Source organism: Aquarana catesbeiana, unplaced genomic scaffold (genome assembly GCF_042186555.1).
Source record: "Aquarana catesbeiana isolate 2022-GZ unplaced genomic scaffold, ASM4218655v1 unanchor94, whole genome shotgun sequence".
Taxonomy (NCBI): Eukaryota; Metazoa; Chordata; class Amphibia; order Anura; family Ranidae; genus Aquarana; species Aquarana catesbeiana.
The window spans coordinates 103640-122494 of record NW_027362755.1 but is presented as its reverse complement, the minus strand read 5'-3'; the positions used below and the strand labels follow the sequence as shown (position 1 = coordinate 122494).

At 51.3% G+C, this 18855-nt stretch overlaps 1 protein-coding gene across 5 annotated transcripts in view; it reads left to right on the top strand.

Moving 5' to 3' along the window:
- The window catches only part of LOC141124023 (zinc phosphodiesterase ELAC protein 2-like), a 172884-nt gene that overhangs the window by 60104 nt on the left and 93925 nt on the right, over nt 1-18855 (top strand). The window lies entirely within an intron of this gene.

The following is an 18855-nucleotide window of genomic DNA, read 5'->3' as shown; positions in this document are numbered from 1 at the left end:
ATGACTGAGCCCAGGAGCTGACACTCTAATGTCCCCACTATAGTCTATGACTGGGCCCAGGAGCTGACACTCTAATGTTCCCACTATAGTCTATGACTGGGCCCAGGAGCTGACACTCTAATGTCCCCAGTACAGTCTATGACTGAGCCCAGGAGCTGACACTCTAATGTCCCCACTGCAGTCTATGGCTGAGCTCAGGAGCTGACACTCTAATGTCCCCAGTATAGACTATGACTGAGCCCAGGAGCTGACACTCCAATGTCCCCACTATAGTCTATGACTGAGCCCAGGAGCTGACACTCCAATGTCCCCCTATAGTCTATGGCTAAGCCCAGGAGCTGACACTCCAATGTCCCCACTATAGTCTATGACTGAGCCCAGGAGCTGACACTCTAATGTCCTCACTATAGTCTATGACTGGGCCCAGGAGCTGACAATCTAATGTCACCACTATAGTCTATGACTGAGCCCAGGAGCTGACACTCTAATGTCACCACTATAGTCTATGACTGAGCCCAGGAGCTGACACTCTAATGTCCTCACTATAGTCTATGACTGAGCCCAGGAGCTGACACTCCAATGGCCCCACTATAATCTATGACTTGGCCCAGGAGCTAACACTCTAATGTCCCCACTATAGTCTATGACTGAGCCCAGGAGCTGACACTCTAATGTCCCCACTATAGTCTATGGCTGAGCCCAGGAGCTGACACTCTAATGTCCCCACTATAGTCTATGACTGAGCCCAGGAGCTGACACTCTAATGTCCCCACTATAGTCTATGACTGAGCCCAGGAGCTGACACTCTGATGTCCCCACTATAGTCTATGACTGAGCCCAGGAGCTGACACTCCAATGTCCCCACTATAGTCTATGACTGGGCCCAGGAGCTGACACTATAGTCTATGACTGAGCCCAGGAGCTGACACTATAGTCTATGACTGAGCCCAGGAGCTGACACTCCAATGGCCCCACTATAGTCTATGACTGGGCCCAGGAGCTGACACTCCAATGTCCCCACTATAGTCTATGACTGAGCCCAGGAGCTGACACTCCAATGTCCCCACTATAGTCTATGACTGAGCCCAGGAGCTGACACTCCAATGTCCCCCTATAGTCTATGGCTAAGCCCAGGAGCTGACACTCCAATGTCCCCACTATAGTCTATGACTGAGCCCAGGAGCTGACACTCTAATGTCCTCACTATAGTCTATGACTGGGCCCAGGAGCTGACAATCTAATGTCACCACTATAGTCTATGACTGAGCCCAGGAGCTGACACTCTAATGTCCTCACTATAGTCTATGACTGGGCCCAGGAGCTGACACTCTAATGTCACCACTATAGTCTATGACTGAGCCCAGGAGCTGACACTCCAATGTCCCCACTATAGTCTATGACTGAGCCCAGGAGCTGACACTCTAATGTCCTCACTATAGTCTATGACTGGGCCCAGGAGCTGACACTCTAATGTCACCACTATAGTCTATGACTGAGCCCAGGAGCTGACACTCTAATGTCCTCACTATAGTCTATGACTGGGCCCAGGAGCTGACAATCTAATGTCACCACTATAGTCTATGACTGAGCCCAGGAGCTGACAATCTAATGTCACCACTATAGTCTATGACTGAGCCCAGGAGCTGACACTCCAATGGCCCCACTATAATCTATGACTTGGCCTAGGAGCTAACACTCTAATGTCCCCACTATAGTCTATGACTGAGCCCAGGAGCTGACACTCTAATGTCCCCACTATAGTCTATGGCTGAGCCCAGGAGCTGACACTCTGATGTCCCCACTATAGTCTATGACTGAGCCCAGGAGCTGACACTCCAATGTCCCCACTATAGTCTATGACTGGGCCCAGGAGCTGACACTATAGTCTATGACTGAGCCCAGGAGCTGACACTCCAATGGCCCCACTATAGTCTATGACTGGGCCCAGGAGCTGACACTCCAATGTCCCCACTATAGTCTATGACTGAGCCCAGGAGCTGACACTCCAATGTCCCCACTATAGTCTATTACTGAGCCCAGGAGCTGACACTCCAATGTCCCCACTATAGTCTATGACTGAGCCCAGGAGCTGACACTCTGATGTCCCCACTATAGTCTATGACTGAGCCCAGGAGCTGACACTCTAATGTCCCCATTATAGTCTATGACTGGGCCCAGGAGCTGACACTCTAATGTCCCCACTGTAGTCTATGGCTAAGCCCAGGAGCTGACACTCTAATGTCCCCACTATAGTCTATGACTGAGCCCAGGAGCTGACACTCTAATGTCCCCATTATAGTCTATGACTGGGCCCAGGAGCTGACACTCTAATGTCCCCATTATAGTCTATGACTGGGCCCAGGAACTGACACTTCCCCACTATAGTCTATGGCTGAGCCCAGGAGCTGACACTCCAATGTCCCCACTATAGTCTATGGCTGAGCCCAGGAGCTGACACTCTAATGTCCCCACTATAGTCTATGGCTAAGCCCAGGAGCTGACACTCCAATGTCCCCACTATAGTCTATGACTGAGCCCAGGAGCTGACGCTCCAATGTCCTCACTATAGTCTATGACTGAGCCCAGGAGCTGACACTCCAATATCCCCACTATAGTCTATGGCTGAGCCCAGGAGCTGACACTCTAATGTCCCCACTATAGTCTATGACTGAGCTCAGGAGCTGACACTCTAATGTCCCCAGTACAGTCTATGGCTAAGCCCAGGAGCTGACACTCTAATGTCCCCACTATAATCTATGGCTGAGCCCAGGAGCTGACACTCTAATGTCCCCACTATAGTCTATGATTTGGCCCAGGAGCTGACACTCTAATGTCCCCACTATAATCTATGGCTGAGCCCAGGAGCTGACACTCTAATGTCCCCAGTACAGTCTATGGCTGAGCCCAGGAGCTGACACTCTAATGTCCCCACTATAGTCTATGACTGAGCCCAGGAGCTGACACTCTAATGTCCCCACTATAGTCTATGATTTGGCCCAGGAGCTGACACTCTAATGTCCCCACTATAGTCTATGACTGAGCCCAGGAGCTGACACTCCAATGTCCCCACTATAGTCTATGACTGAGCCCAGGAGCTGACACTCTAATGTCACCACTATAGTCTATGGCTGAGCCCAGGAGCTGACACTCTAATGTCCCCACTATAATCTATGGCTGAGCCCAGGAGCTGACACTCTAATGTCCCCACTATAGTCTATGACTGAGCCCAGGAGCTGACACTCTAATGTCCCCACTATAGTCTATGATTGAGCCCAGGAGCTGACACTCTAATGTCCCCACTATAGTCTATGGCTGAGCCCAGGAGCTGACACTCTAATGTCACCACTATAGTCTATGGCTGAGCCCAGGAGCTGACACTCTAATGTCCCCACTATAATCTATGGCTGAGCCCAGGAGCTGACACTCTAATGTCCCCACTATAGTCTATGACTGAGCCCAGGAGCTGACACTCTAATGTCCCCACTATAGTCTATGACTTGGCCCAGGAGCTGACACTCTAATGTCCCCACTATAGTCTATGGCTGAGCCCAGGAGCTGACACTCTAATGTCCCCACTATAGTCTATGACTGAGCCCAGGAGCTGACACTCTAATGTCCCCACTATAGTCTATGATTGAGCCCAGGAGCTGACACTCTAATGTCCCCACTATAGTATATGATTGAGCTCAGGAGCTGACACTCTAATGTCCCCACTATAGTCTATGACTGGGCCGAGGAACTGACACTTTAATGTCCTCACTATAGTCTATGACTGAGCCCAGGAGCTTACACTCCAATGTCCCCACTATAGTCTATGGCTGAGCCCAGGAGCTGACACTCTAATGTCCCCATTATAGTCTATGGCTGAGCCCAGGAGCTGACACTTCCCCACTATAGTCTATGACTGAGCCCAGGAGCTGACACTCTAATGTCCCCACTGCAGTCTATGGCTGGGCCCAGGAGCTGACACTCTAATGTCCCTTCTATAGTCTATGACTGAGCCCAGGAGCTGACACTCCAATGTCCCCACTATAGTCTATCACTGGGCCCAGGAGCTGACACTCCAATGTCCCCACTTTAGTCTATCACTGGACCCAGGAGCTGACACTCTAATGTCCCTTCTATAGTCTATGACTGAGCCCAGGAGCTGACACTCTAATGTCCCCACTATAGTCTATGACTGAGCCCAGGAGCTGACACTCTAATGTCCCCAGTACAGTCTATGGCTGAGCCCAGGACCTGACACTCCAATGTCCCCTCTATAGTCTATGGCTGAGCCCAGGAGCTGACACTCTGATGTCCCCACTATAGTCTATGGCTGAGCCCAGGAGCTGACACTCTAATGTCCCTTCTATAGTCTATGACTGAGCCCAGGAGCTGACACTCCAATGTCCCCACTATAGTCTATCACTGGGCCCAGGAGCTGACACTCCAATGTCCCCACTTTAGTCTATCACTGGGCCCAGGAGCTGACACTCTAATGTCCCTTCTATAGTCTATGACTGAGCCCAGGAGCTGACACTCTAATGTCCCCACTATAGTCTATGACTGAGCTCAGGAGCTGACACTCTAATGTCCCCACTATAGTCTATGACTGAGCCCGGGAGCTGACACTCCAATGTCCCCACTATAGTCTATGACTGGGCCCAGGAGCTGACACTCTAGTCTATGACTGGGCCCAGGAGCTGACACTCCAATGTCCCCTCTATAGTCTATGGCTGAGCCCAGGAGCTGACACTCCAATGTCCCCACTATAGTCTATGACTGGGCCCAGGAGCTGACACTCTAGTCTATGACTGGGCCCAGGAGCTGACACTCTAATGTCCCCACTATAGTCTATGGCTGAGCCCAGGAGCTGACACTCCAATTTCCCCACTATAGTCTATGACTGAGCCCAGGAGCTGACACTCCAATGTCCCCACTATAGTCTATGACTGAGCCCAGGAGCTGACACTCCAATGTCCCCACTATAGTCTATGGCTGAGCTCAGGAGCTGACACTCTAATGTCCCCACTATAGTCTATGGCTGAACTCAGGAGCTGACACTCTAATGTCCCCACTATAGTGTATGGCTGAGCCCAGGAGCTGACACTCCAATGTCCCCACTATAGTCTATGGCTGAGCTCAGGAGCTGACACTCTAATGTCCCCTCTATAGTCTATGGCTGAGCCCAGGAGCTGACACTCTAATGTCCCCTCTATAGTGTATGGCTGAGCCCAGGAGCTGACACTCTAATGTCCCCACTATAGTCTATGACTGAGCCCAGGAGCTGACACTCTAATGTCCCCACTATAGTCTATGACTGGGCCCAGGAGCTGACACTCTAATGTCCCCTCTATAGTCTATGACTGAGCCCGGGAGCTGACACTCTAATGTCCCCACTATAGTCTATGACTGAGCCCAGGAGCTGACACTCTAATGTCCCCTCTATAGTGTATGGCTGAGCCCAGGAGCTGACACTCTAATGTCCCCTCTATAGTCTATGACTGAGCCCGGGAGCTGACACTCTAATGTCCCCACTATAGTCTATGACTGAGCCCAGGAGCTGACACTCTAATGTCCCCACTATAGTCTATGACTGGGCCCAGGAGCTGACACTCTAATGTCCCCACTATAGTCTTTGGCTGAGCCCAGGAGCTGACACTCCAATGTCCCCACTATAGTCTATGACTGAGCCCAGGAGCTGACACTCCAATGTCCCCACTATAGTCTATGACTGAGCCCAGGAGCTGACACTCCAATGTCCCCTCTATAGTCTATGACTGAGCCCAGGAGCTGACACTCCAATGGCCCCACTATAGTCTATGACTGAGCCCAGGAGCTGACACTCCAATGTCCCCACTATAGTCTATGACTGAGCCCAGGAGCTGACACTCCAATGTCCCCACTATAGTCTATGACTGAGCCCAGGAGCTGACACTCCAATGGCCCCACTATAGTCTATGACTGAGCCCAGGAGCTGACACTCCAATGTCCCCACTATAGTCTATGACTGAGCCCAGGAGCTGACACTCCAATGTCCCCACTATAGTCTATGACTGAGCCCAGGAGCTGACACTCCAATGTCCCCTCTATAGTCTATGACTGAGCCCAGGAGCTGACACTCCAATGTCCCCACTATAGTCTATGACTGAGCCCAGGAGCTGACACTCCAATGTCCCCTCTATAGTCTATGACTGAGCCCAGGAGCTGACACTCCAATGGCCCCACTATAGTCTATGACTGAGCCCAGGAGCTGACACTCCAATGTCCCCACTATAGTCTATGAATGAGCCCAGGAGCTGACACTCTAATGTCCCCACTATAGTCTATGAATGAGCCCAGGAGCTGACACTCTAATGTCCCCACTATAGTCTATGACTGAGCCCAGGAGCTGACACTCCAATGGCCCCACTATAGTCTATGACTGGGCCCAGGAGCTGACACTCCAATGTCCCCACTATAGTCTATGACTGAGCCCAGGAGCTGACACTCCAATGTCCCCACTATAGTCTATGGCTGAGCCCGGGAGCTGACACTCCAATGTCCCCTCTATAGTCTATGGCTGAGCCCAGGAACTGACACTCTAATGTCCCCACTATAGTCTATGACTGGGCCCAGGAGCTGACACTCTAATGTTCCCACTATAGTCTATGACTGGGCCCAGGAGCTGACACTCTAATGTCCCCAGTACAGTCTATGACTGAGCCCAGGAACTGACATTCTAATGTCCCCAGTACAGTCTATGACTGAGCCCAGGAGCTGACACTCTAATGTCCCCACTGCAGTCTATGGCTGAGCTCAGGAGCTGACACTCTAATGTCCCCAGTATAGACTATGACTGAGCCCAGGAGCTGACACTCCAATGTCCCCACTATAGTCTATGACTGAGCCCAGGAGCTGACACTCCAATGTCCCCCTATAGTCTATGGCTAAGCCCAGGAGCTGACACTCCAATGTCCCCACTATAGTCTATGACTGAGCCCAGGAGCTGACACTCTAATGTCACCACTATAGTCTATGACTGAGCCCAGGAGCTGACACTCCAATGTCCCCACTATAGTCTATGACTGAGCCCAGGAGCTGACACTCTAATGTCCTCACTATAGTCTATGACTGGGCCCAGGAGCTGACAATCTAATGTCACCACTATAGTCTATGACTGAGCCCAGGAGCTGACAATCTAATGTCACCACTATAGTCTATGACTGAGCCCAGGAGCTGACACTCCAATGGCCCCACTATAATCTATGACTTGGCCCAGGAGCTAACACTCTAATGTCCCCACTATAGTCTATGACTGAGCCCAGGAGCTGACACTCTAATGTCCCCACTATAGTCTATGGCTGAGCCCAGGAGCTGACACTCTAATGTCCCCACTATAGTCTATGACTGAGCCCAGGAGCTGACACTCTGATGTCCCCACTATAGTCTATGACTGAGCCCAGGAGCTGACACTATAGTCTATGACTGAGCCCAGGAGCTGACACTCCAATGTCCCCACTATAGTCTATGACTGGGCCCAGGAGCTGACACTATAGTCTATGACTGGGCCCAGGAGCTGACACTCCAATGTCCCCACTATAGTCTATGACTGAGCCCAGGAGCTGACACTCCAATGTCCCCACTATAGTCTATGACTGAGCCCAGGAGCTGACACTCGAATGGCCCCACTATAGTCTATGACTGGGCCCAGGAGCTGACACTCCAATGTCCCCACTATAGTCTATTACTGAGCCCAGGAGCTGACACTCCAATGTCCCCACTATAGTCTATGACTGAGCCCAGGAGCTGACACTCTAATGTCCCCACTATAGTCTATGACTGGGCCCAGGAGCTGACACTCTAATGTCCCCACTATAGTCTATGACTGAGCCTAGGAGCTAACACTCTAATGTCCCCAGTGCAGTCTATGACTGAGCCCAGGAGCTGACACTCTAATGTCCCCATTATAGTCTATGACTGGGCCCAGGAGCTGACACTCTAATGTCCCCACTGTAGTCTATGGCTAAGCCCAGGAGCTGACACTCTAATGTCCCCACTATAGTCTATGACTGAGCCCAGGAGCTGACACTCTAATGTCCCCATTATAGTCTATGACTGGGCCCAGGAGCTGACACTCTAATGTCCCCATTATAGTCTATGACTGAGCTCAGGAGCTGACACTCTAATGTCCCCACTGTAGTCTATGACTGAGCTCAGGAGCTGACACTCTAATGTCCCCAGTACAGTCTATGGCTAAGCCCAGGAGCTGACACTCCAATGTCCCCACTATAGTCTATGGCTGAGCCCAGGAGCTGACACTCTAATGTCCCCACTATAGTCTATGACTGAGCCCAGGAGCTGACACTCCAATATCCCCACTATAGTCTATGGCTGAGCCCAGGAGCTGACACTCTAATGTCCCCACTATAGTCTATGGCTGAGCCCAGGAGCTGACACTCCAATGTCCCCACTATAGTCTATGGCTGAGCCCAGGAGCTGACACTCTAATGTCCCCACTATAGTCTATGGCTGAGCCCAGGAGCTGACACTCTAATGTCCCCATTATAGTCTATGACTGAGCCCGGGAGCTGACACTCTAATGTCCCCACTATAGTCTATGGCTGAGCTCAGGAGCTGACACTCTAATGTCCCCAGTACAGTCTATGGCTAAGCCCAGGAGCTGACACTCCAATGTCCCCACTATAGTCTATGACTGAGCCCAGGAGCTGACGCTCCAATGTCCTCACTATAGTCTATGACTGAGCCCAGGAGCTGACACTCCAATATCCCCACTATAGTCTATGGCTGAGCCCAGGAGCTGACACTCTAATGTCCCCACTATAGTCTATGACTGAGCTCAGGAGCTGACACTCTAATGTCCCCAGTACAGTCTATGGCTAAGCCCAGGAGCTGACACTCTAATGTCCCCACTATAATCTATGGCTGAGCCCAGGAGCTGACACTCTAATGTCCCCACTATAGTCTATGATTTGGCCCAGGAGCTGACACTCTAATGTCCCCACTATAGTCTATGACTGAGCCCAGGAGCTGACACTCTAATGTCACCACTATAGTCTATGACTGAGCCCAGGAGCTGACACTCCAATGTCCCCACTATAGTCTATGACTGAGCCCAGGAGCTGACACTCCAATGTCCCCACTATAGTCTATGACTGAGCCCAGGAGCTGACACTCTAATGTCACCACTATAGTCTATGGCTGAGCCCAGGAGCTGACACTCTAATGTCCCCACTATAATCTATGACTGAGCCCAGGAGCTGACACTCCAATGTCCCCACTATAGTCTATGACTGAGCCCAGGAGCTGACACTCTAATGTCACCACTATAGTCTATGGCTGAGCCCAGGAGCTGACACTCTAATGTCCCCACTATAGTCTATGACTTGGCCCAGGAGCTGACACTCTAATGTCCCCACTATAGTATATGATTGAGCCCAGGAGCTGACACTCTAATGTCCCCACTATAGTCTATGGCTGAGCCCAGGAGCTGACACTCTGATGTCCCCACTATAGTCTATGACTGAGCCCAGGAGCTGACACTCTAATGTCCCCATTATAGTCTATGACTGGGCCCAGGAGCTGACACTCTAATGTCCCCACTGTAGTCTATGGCTAAGCCCAGGAGCTGACACTCTAATGTCCCCACTATAGTCTATGACTGAGCCCAGGAGCTGACACTCTAATGTCCCCATTATAGTCTATGACTGGGCCCAGGAGCTGACACTCTAATGTCCCCATTATAGTCTATGACTGAGCTCAGGAGCTGACACTCTAATGTCCCCACTGTAGTCTATGACTGAGCTCAGGAGCTGACACTCTAATGTCCCCAGTACAGTCTATGGCTAAGCCCAGGAGCTGACACTCCAATGTCCCCACTATAGTCTATGGCTGAGCCCAGGAGCTGACACTCTAATGTCCCCACTATAGTCTATGACTGAGCCCAGGAGCTGACACTCCAATATCCCCACTATAGTCTATGGCTGAGCCCAGGAGCTGACACTCTAATGTCCCCACTATAGTCTATGGCTGAGCCCAGGAGCTGACACTCCAATGTCCCCACTATAGTCTATGGCTGAGCCCAGGAGCTGACACTCTAATGTCCCCACTATAGTCTATGGCTGAGCCCAGGAGCTGACACTCTAATGTCCCCACTATAGTCTATGGCTGAGCCCAGGAGCTGACACTCTAATGTCCCCACTATAGTCTATGACTGAGCTCAGGAGCTGACACTCTAATGTCCCCAGTACAGTCTATGGCTAAGCCCAGGAGCTGACACTCTAATGTCCCCACTATAATCTATGGCTGAGCCCAGGAGCTGACACTCTAATGTCCCCACTATAGTCTATGATTTGGCCCAGGAGCTGACACTCTAATGTCCCCACTATAGTCTATGACTGAGCCCAGGAGCTGACACTCCAATGTCCCCACTATAGTCTATGACTGAGCCCAGGAGCTGACACTCTAATGTCACCACTATAGTCTATGACTGAGCCCAGGAGCTGACACTCCAATGTCCCCACTATAGTCTATGACTGAGCCCAGGAGCTGACACTCTAATGTCCCCACTATAGTCTATGACTGAGCCCAGGAGCTGACACTCTAATGTCACCACTATAGTCTATGGCTGAGCCCAGGAGCTGACACTCTAATGTCCCCACTATAATCTATGACTGAGCCCAGGAGCTGACACTCCAATGTCCCCACTATAGTCTATGACTGAGCCCAGGAGCTGACACTCTAATGTCACCACTATAGTCTATGGCTGAGCCCAGGAGCTGACACTCTAATGTCCCCACTATAGTCTATGACTTGGCCCAGGAGCTGACACTCTAATGTCCCCACTATAGTATATGATTGAGCCCAGGAGCTGACACTCTAATGTCCCCACTATAGTCTATGGCTGAGCCCAGGAGCTGACACTCTGATGTCCCCACTATAGTCTATGACTGAGCCCAGGAGCTGACACTCTAATGTCCCCATTATAGTCTATGACTGGGCCCAGGAGCTGACACTCTAATGTCCCCACTGTAGTCTATGGCTAAGCCCAGGAGCTGACACTCTAATGTCCCCACTATAGTCTATGACTGAGCCCAGGAGCTGACACTCTAATGTCCCCATTATAGTCTATGACTGGGCCCAGGAGCTGACACTCTAATGTCCCCATTATAGTCTATGACTGAGCTCAGGAGCTGACACTCTAATGTCCCCACTGTAGTCTATGACTGAGCTCAGGAGCTGACACTCTAATGTCCCCAGTACAGTCTATGGCTAAGCCCAGGAGCTGACACTCCAATGTCCCCACTATAGTCTATGGCTGAGCCCAGGAGCTGACACTCTAATGTCCCCACTATAGTCTATGACTGAGCCCAGGAGCTGACACTCCAATATCCCCACTATAGTCTATGGCTGAGCCCAGGAGCTGACACTCTAATGTCCCCACTATAGTCTATGGCTGAGCCCAGGAGCTGACACTCCAATGTCCCCACTATAGTCTATGGCTGAGCCCAGGAGCTGACACTCTAATGTCCCCACTATAGTCTATGGCTGAGCCCAGGAGCTGACACTCTAATGTCCCCATTATAGTCTATGACTGAGCCCGGGAGCTGACACTCTAATGTCCCCACTATAGTCTATGGCTGAGCTCAGGAGCTGACACTCTAATGTCCCCAGTACAGTCTATGGCTAAGCCCAGGAGCTGACACTCCAATGTCCTCACTATAGTCTATGACTGAGCCCAGGAGCTGACACTCCAATATCCCCACTATAGTCTATGGCTGAGCCCAGGAGCTGACACTCTAATGTCCCCACTATAGTCTATGACTGAGCTCAGGAGCTGACACTCTAATGTCCCCAGTACAGTCTATGGCTAAGCCCAGGAGCTGACACTCTAATGTCCCCACTATAATCTATGGCTGAGCCCAGGAGCTGACACTCTAATGTCCCCACTATAGTCTATGATTTGGCCCAGGAGCTGACACTCTAATGTCCCCACTATAGTCTATGACTGAGCCCAGGAGCTGACACTCCAATGTCCCCACTATAGTCTATGACTGAGCCCAGGAGCTGACACTCTAATGTCACCACTATAGTCTATGACTGAGCCCAGGAGCTGACACTCCAATGTCCCCACTATAGTCTATGACTGAGCCCAGGAGCTGACACTCCAATGTCCCCACTATAGTCTATGACTGAGCCCAGGAGCTGACACTCTAATGTCACCACTATAGTCTATGGCTGAGCCCAGGAGCTGACACTCTAATGTCCCCACTATAATCTATGACTGAGCCCAGGAGCTGACACTCCAATGTCCCCACTATAGTCTATGACTGAGCCCAGGAGCTGACACTCTAATGTCACCACTATAGTCTATGGCTGAGCCCAGGAGCTGACACTCTAATGTCCCCACTATAGTCTATGACTTGGCCCAGGAGCTGACACTCTAATGTCCCCACTATAGTATATGATTGAGCCCAGGAGCTGACACTCTAATGTCCCCACTATAGTCTATGGCTGAGCCCAGGAGCTGACACTCTAATGTCCCCACTATAGTCTATGACTGAGCCCAGGAGCTGACACTCTAATGTCCCCACTATAGTATATGATTGAGCCCAGGAGCTGACACTCTAATGTCCCCACTATAGTCTATGGCTGAGCTCAGGAGCTGACACTCTAATGGCCCCACTATAGTCTATGACTGGGCCGAGGAACTGACACTTTAATGTCCTCACTATAGTCTATGACTGAGCCCAGGAGCTTACACTCCAATGTCCCCACTATAGTCTATGGCTGAGCCCAGGAGCTGACACTCTAATGTCCCCATTATAGTCTATGACTGAGCCCGGAAGCTGACACTCCAATGTCCCCACTATAGTCTATGGCTGAGCCCAGGAGCTGACACTTCCCCACTATAGTCTATGACTGAGCCCAGGAGCTGACACTCTAATGTCCCCACTGCAGTCTATGGCTGGGCCCAGGAGCTGACACTCTAATGTCCCTTCTATAGTCTATAACTGAGCCCAGGAGCTGACACTCCAATGTCCCCACTATAGTCTATCACTGGGCCCAGGAGCTGACACTCTAATGTCCCCAGTACAGTCTATGGCTGAGCCCAGGAGCTGACACTCCAATGTCCCCTCTATAGTCTATGGCTGAGCCCAGGAGCTGACACTCTGATGTCCCCACTATAGTCTATGACTGAGCCTAGGAGCTGACACTCTAATGTCCCCACTATAGTCTATGACTGAGCCTAGGAGCTGACACTCTAATGTCCCCACTATAGTCTATGACTGAGCCTAGGAGCTGACACTCTAATGTCCCCACTATAGTCTATGGCTGAGCCCAGGAGCTGACACTCTAATGTCCCCACTATAGTCTATGACTGAGCCCAGCAGCTGACACTCTAATGTCTTCACTATAGTCTATGGCTGAGCTCAGGAGCTGACACTCTAATGTCCCCACTATAGTCTATGACTGAGCTCAGGAGCTGACACTCTAATGTCCCCACTATAGTCTATGACTGAGCCCGGGAGCTGACACTCCAATGTCCCCACTATAGTCTATGACTGGGCCCAGGAGCTGACACTCTAGTCTATGACTGGGCCCAGGAGCTGACACTCCAATGTCCCCTCTATAGTCTATGGCTGAGCCCAGGAGCTGACACTCCAATGTCCCCACTATAGTCTATGACTGGGCCCAGGAGCTGACACTCTAGTCTATGACTGGGCCCAGGAGCTGACACTCTAATGTCCCCACTATAGTCTATGGCTGAGCCCAGGAGCTGACACTCCAATTTCCCCACTATAGTCTATGACTGAGCCCAGGAGCTGACACTCTAATGTCCCCAGTACAGTCCATGACTGAGCCCAGGAGCTGACACTCTAATGTCCCCAGTACAGTCCATGACTGAGCCCAGGAGCTGACACTCTAATGTCCCCAGTACAGTCCATGACTGAACCCCAGAGCTGACACTCCAATGTCCCCAGTACAGTCCATGACTGAACCCCAGAGCTGACACTCTAATGTCCCCACTATAGTCTATGACTGAGCCCAGGAGCTGACACTCCAATGTCCCCACTATAGTCTATGGCTGAGCTCAGGAGCTGACACTCTAATGTCCCCACTATAGTCTATGGCTGAGCCCAGGAGCTGACACTCTAATGTCCCCAGTATAGTCCATGACTGAGCCCAGGAGCTGACACTCCAATGTCCCCACTATAGTCTATGGCTGAGCTCAGGAGCTGACACTCTAATGTCCCCACTATAGTCTATGGCTGAGCTCAGGAGCTGACACTCTAAAGTCCCCACTATAGTCTATGGCTGAGCTCAGGAGCTGACACTCTAATGTCCCCTCAATAGTCTATGGCTGAGCCCAGGAGCTGACACTCTAATGTCCCCACTATAGTCTATGACTTAGCCCGGGAGCTGACACTCCAATGTCCCCACTATAGTCTATGACTGGGCCCAGGAGCTGACACTCTAGTCTATGACTGGGCCCAGGAGCTGACACTCTAATGTCCCCACTATAGTCTATGACTGGGCCCAGGAGCTGACACTCCAATGTCCCCACTATAGTCTATGACTGGGCCCAGGAGCTGACACTCCAATGTCCCCTCTATAGTCTATGGCTGAGCCCAGGAGCTGACACTCCAATGTCCCCACTATAGTCTATGACTGGGCCCAGGAGCTGACACTCCAATGTCCCCACTATAGTCTATGACTGAGCCCAGGAGCTGACACTCCAATGTCCCCTCTATAGTCTATGACTGAGCCCAGGAGCTGACACTCTAATGTCCCCACTATAGTCTATGAATGAGCCCAGGAGCTGACACTCTAATGTCCCCACTATAGTCTATGACTGAGCCCAGGAGCTGACACTCCAATGGCCCCACTATAGTCTATGACTGAGCCCAGGAGCTGACACTCCAATGGCCCCACTATAGTCTATGACTGGGCCCAGGAGCTGACACTCTAATGTCCCCACTATAGTCTATGACTGGGCCCAGGAGCTGACACTCTAATGTCCCCACTATAGTCTATGACTGGGCCCAGGAGCTGACACTCTAATGTTCCCACTATAGTCTATGGCTAAGCCCAGGAGCTGACACTGTAATGTCCCCAGTACAGTCTATGACTGAGCCCAGGAACTGACATTCTAATGTCCCCAGTACAGTCTATGACTGAGCCCAGGAGCTGACACTCTAATGTCCCCACTGCAGTCTATGGCTGAGCTCAGGAGCTGACACTCTAATGTCCCCACTATAGTCTATGACTGGGCCCAGGAACTGACACTCTAATGTCCCCAGTATAGACTATGACTGAGCCCAGGAGCTGACACTCCAATGTCCCCACTATAGTCTATGACTGAGCCCAGGAGCTGACACTCCAATGTCCCCACTATAGTCTATGGCTAAGCCCAGGAGCTGACACTCCAGTGTCCCCACTATAGTCTATGACTGAGCCCAGGAGCTGACACTCTAATGTCCTCACTATAGTCTATGACTGGGCCCAGGAGCTGACACTCTAATGTCACCACTATAGTCTATGACTGAGCCCAGGAGCTGACACTCTAATGTCACCACTATAGTCTATGACTGAGCCCAGGAGCTGACACTCCAATGGCCCCACTATAATCTATGACTTGGCCCAGGAGCTAACACTCTAATGTCCCCACTATAGTCTATGACTGAGCCCAGGAGCTGACACTCTAATGTCCCCACTATAGTCTATGACTGAGCCCAGGAGCTGACACTCTAATGTCCCCACTATAGTCTATGACTAAGCTCAGGAGCTGACACTCTGATGTCCCCACTATAGTCTATGACTGGGCCCAGGAGCTGACACTCCAATGTCCCCTCTATAGTCTATGGCTGAGCCCAGGAGCTGACACTCCAATGTCCCCTCTATAGTCTATGGCTGAGCCCAGGAGCTGACACTCTAATGTCTTCACTATAGTCTATGACTGAGCCCAGGAGCTGACACTCTAATGTCCCCAGTACAGTCTATGGCTGAGCCCAGGAGCTGACACTCTAATGTCCCCAGTACAGTCTGTGGCTGAGCCCAGGAGCTGACACTCTAATGTCCCCACTGTAGTCTATGGCTAAGCCCAGGAGCTGACACTCCAATGTCCCCACTATAGTCTATGACTGAGCCCAGGAGCTGACACTCTAATGTCCCCAGTACAGTCTGTGGCTGAGCCCAGGAGCTGACACTCTAATGTCCCCACTGTAGTCTATGACTGAGCCCAGGAGCTGACACTCTAATGTCCCCAGTGCAGTCTATGACTGGGCCCAGGGGCTGACACTCTAATGTCCCCACTATAGTCTATGACTGAGCCCAGGAGCTGACACTCTAATGTCCCCACTATAGTCTATGACTGAGCCCAGGAGCTGACACTCTAATGTCCCCACTATAGTCTATGACTGAGCCCAGGAGCTGACACTCTAATGTCCCCATTATAGTCTATGACTGGGCCCAGGGGCTGACACTCCAATGTCCCCACTATAGTCTATGACTGGGCCCAGGGGCTGACACTCCATGTCCCCATTATAGTCTATGGCTGAGCCCAGGAGCTGACACTCTAATGTCCCCACTATAGTCTATGACTGAGCCCAGGAGCTGACACTCTAATGTCCCCATTATAGTCTATGGCTGAGCCCAGGAGCTGACACTCTAATGTCCCCACTATAGTCTATGACTGAGCCTGGGAGCTGACACTCCAATGTCCCCACTATAGTCTATGACTGGGCCCAGGAGCTGACACTCTAATGTCCCCAGTACAGTCTATGGCTGAGCCCAGGAGCTGACACTCCAATGTCCCCACTATAGTCTATGACTGAGCCCAGGAGCTGACACTCCAATGGCCCCACTATAGTCTATGACTGGGCCCAGGAGCTGACACTCTAATGTCCCCAGTACAGTCTATGGCTGAGCCTAGGAGCTGACACTCCAATATCCCCACTATAGTCTATGGCTGAGCTCAGGAGCTGACACTCTAATGTCCCCACTATAGTCTATGACTGAGCCCAGGAGCTTACACTCCAATGGCCCCACTATAGTCTATGACTGAGCCCAGGAGCTGACACTCCAATGGCCCCACTATAGTCTATGACTGAGCCCAGGAGCTTACACTCCAATGGCTCCACTATAGTCTATGACTGAGCCCAGGAGCTGACACTCCAATGGCCCCACTATAGTCTATGACTGAGCCCAGGAGCTGACACTCCAATGGCCCCACTATAGTCTATGACTGGGCCCAGGAGCTGACACTCTAATGTCCCCACTATAGTCTATGGCTGAGCCCAGGAGCTGACACTCTAATGTTACCACTATAGTCTATGGCTGAGCCCAGGAGCTGACACTCCAATGTCCCCACTATAGTCTATGACTGAGCCCAGGAGCTGACACTCTAATGTCCCCACTATAGTCTATGGCTGAGCCCAGGAGCTGACACTCTAATGTCCCCACTATAGTCTATGGCTAAGCCCAGGAGCTGACACTCTAATGTCCCCACTATAGTCTATGGCTGAGCCCAGGAGCTGACACTCTAATGTCCCCACTATAGTCTATGGCTGAGCCCAGGAGCTGACACTCTAATGTCCTCACTATAGTCTATGACTGAGCCCAGGAGCTGACACTCCAATATCCCCACTATAGTCTATGACTGAGCCCAGGAGCTGACGCTCCAATATCCCCACTATAGTCTATGACTGAGCCCAGGAGCTGACACTCTAATGTCCCCACTATAGTCTATGACTGAGCCCAGGAGCTGACACTCCAATGGACCCACTATAGTCTATGACTGAGCCCAGGAGCTGACACTCTAATGTCCCCAGTACAGTCTATGGCTGAGCCCAGGAGCTGACACTCTAATGTTACCACTATAGTATATGACTGAGCCCAGGAGCTGACACTCTAATGGCCCCACTATAGTCTATGACTGAGCCCAGGAGCTGACACTCCAATGTCCCCACTATAGTCTATGACTGAGCCCAGGAGCTGACACTCTAATGTCCCCACTATAGTCTATGACTGAGCCCGGGAGCTGACACTCCAATGTCCCCACTATAGTCTATGACTGGGCCCAGGAGCTGACACTCTAGTCTATGGCTGAGCCCAGGAGCTGACACTCCAATGGCCCCACTATAGTCTATGACTGAGCCCAGGAGCTGACACTCCAATGGCCCCACTATAGTCTATGACTGAGCCCAGGAGCTGACACTCTAATGTTTTCACTATAGTCTGACTGAGCCCAGGAGCTGACACTCTAATGTCTTCACTATAGTCTATGACTGAGCCCAGGAGCTGACACTCTAATGTCTTCACTATAGTCTATGACTGAGCCCAGGAGCTGACACTCTAATGTCCCCAGTACAGTCTATGGCTGAGCCCAGGAGCTGACACTCTAATGTCCCCAGTACAGTCTGTGGCTGAGCCCAGGAGCTGACACTCTAATGTCCCCACTGTAGTCTATGGCTAAGCCCAGGAGCTGACACTCCAATGTCCCCACTATAGTCTATGACTGAGCCCAGGAGCTGACACTCTAATGTCCCCAGTACAGTCTGTGGCTGAGCCCAGGAGCTGACACTCTAATGTCCCCACTGTAGTCTATGACTGAGCCCAGGAGCTGACACTCTAATGTCCCCAGTGCAGTCTATGACTGGGCCCAGGGGCTGACACTCTAATGTCCCCACTATAGTCTATGACTGAGCCCAGGAGCTGACACTCTAATGTCCCCACTATAGTCTATGACTGAGCCCAGGAGCTGACACTCTAATGTCCCCACTATAGTCTATGACTGAGCCCAGGAGCTGACACTCTAATGTCCCCATTATAGTCTATGACTGGGCCCAGGGGCTGACACTCCAATGTCCC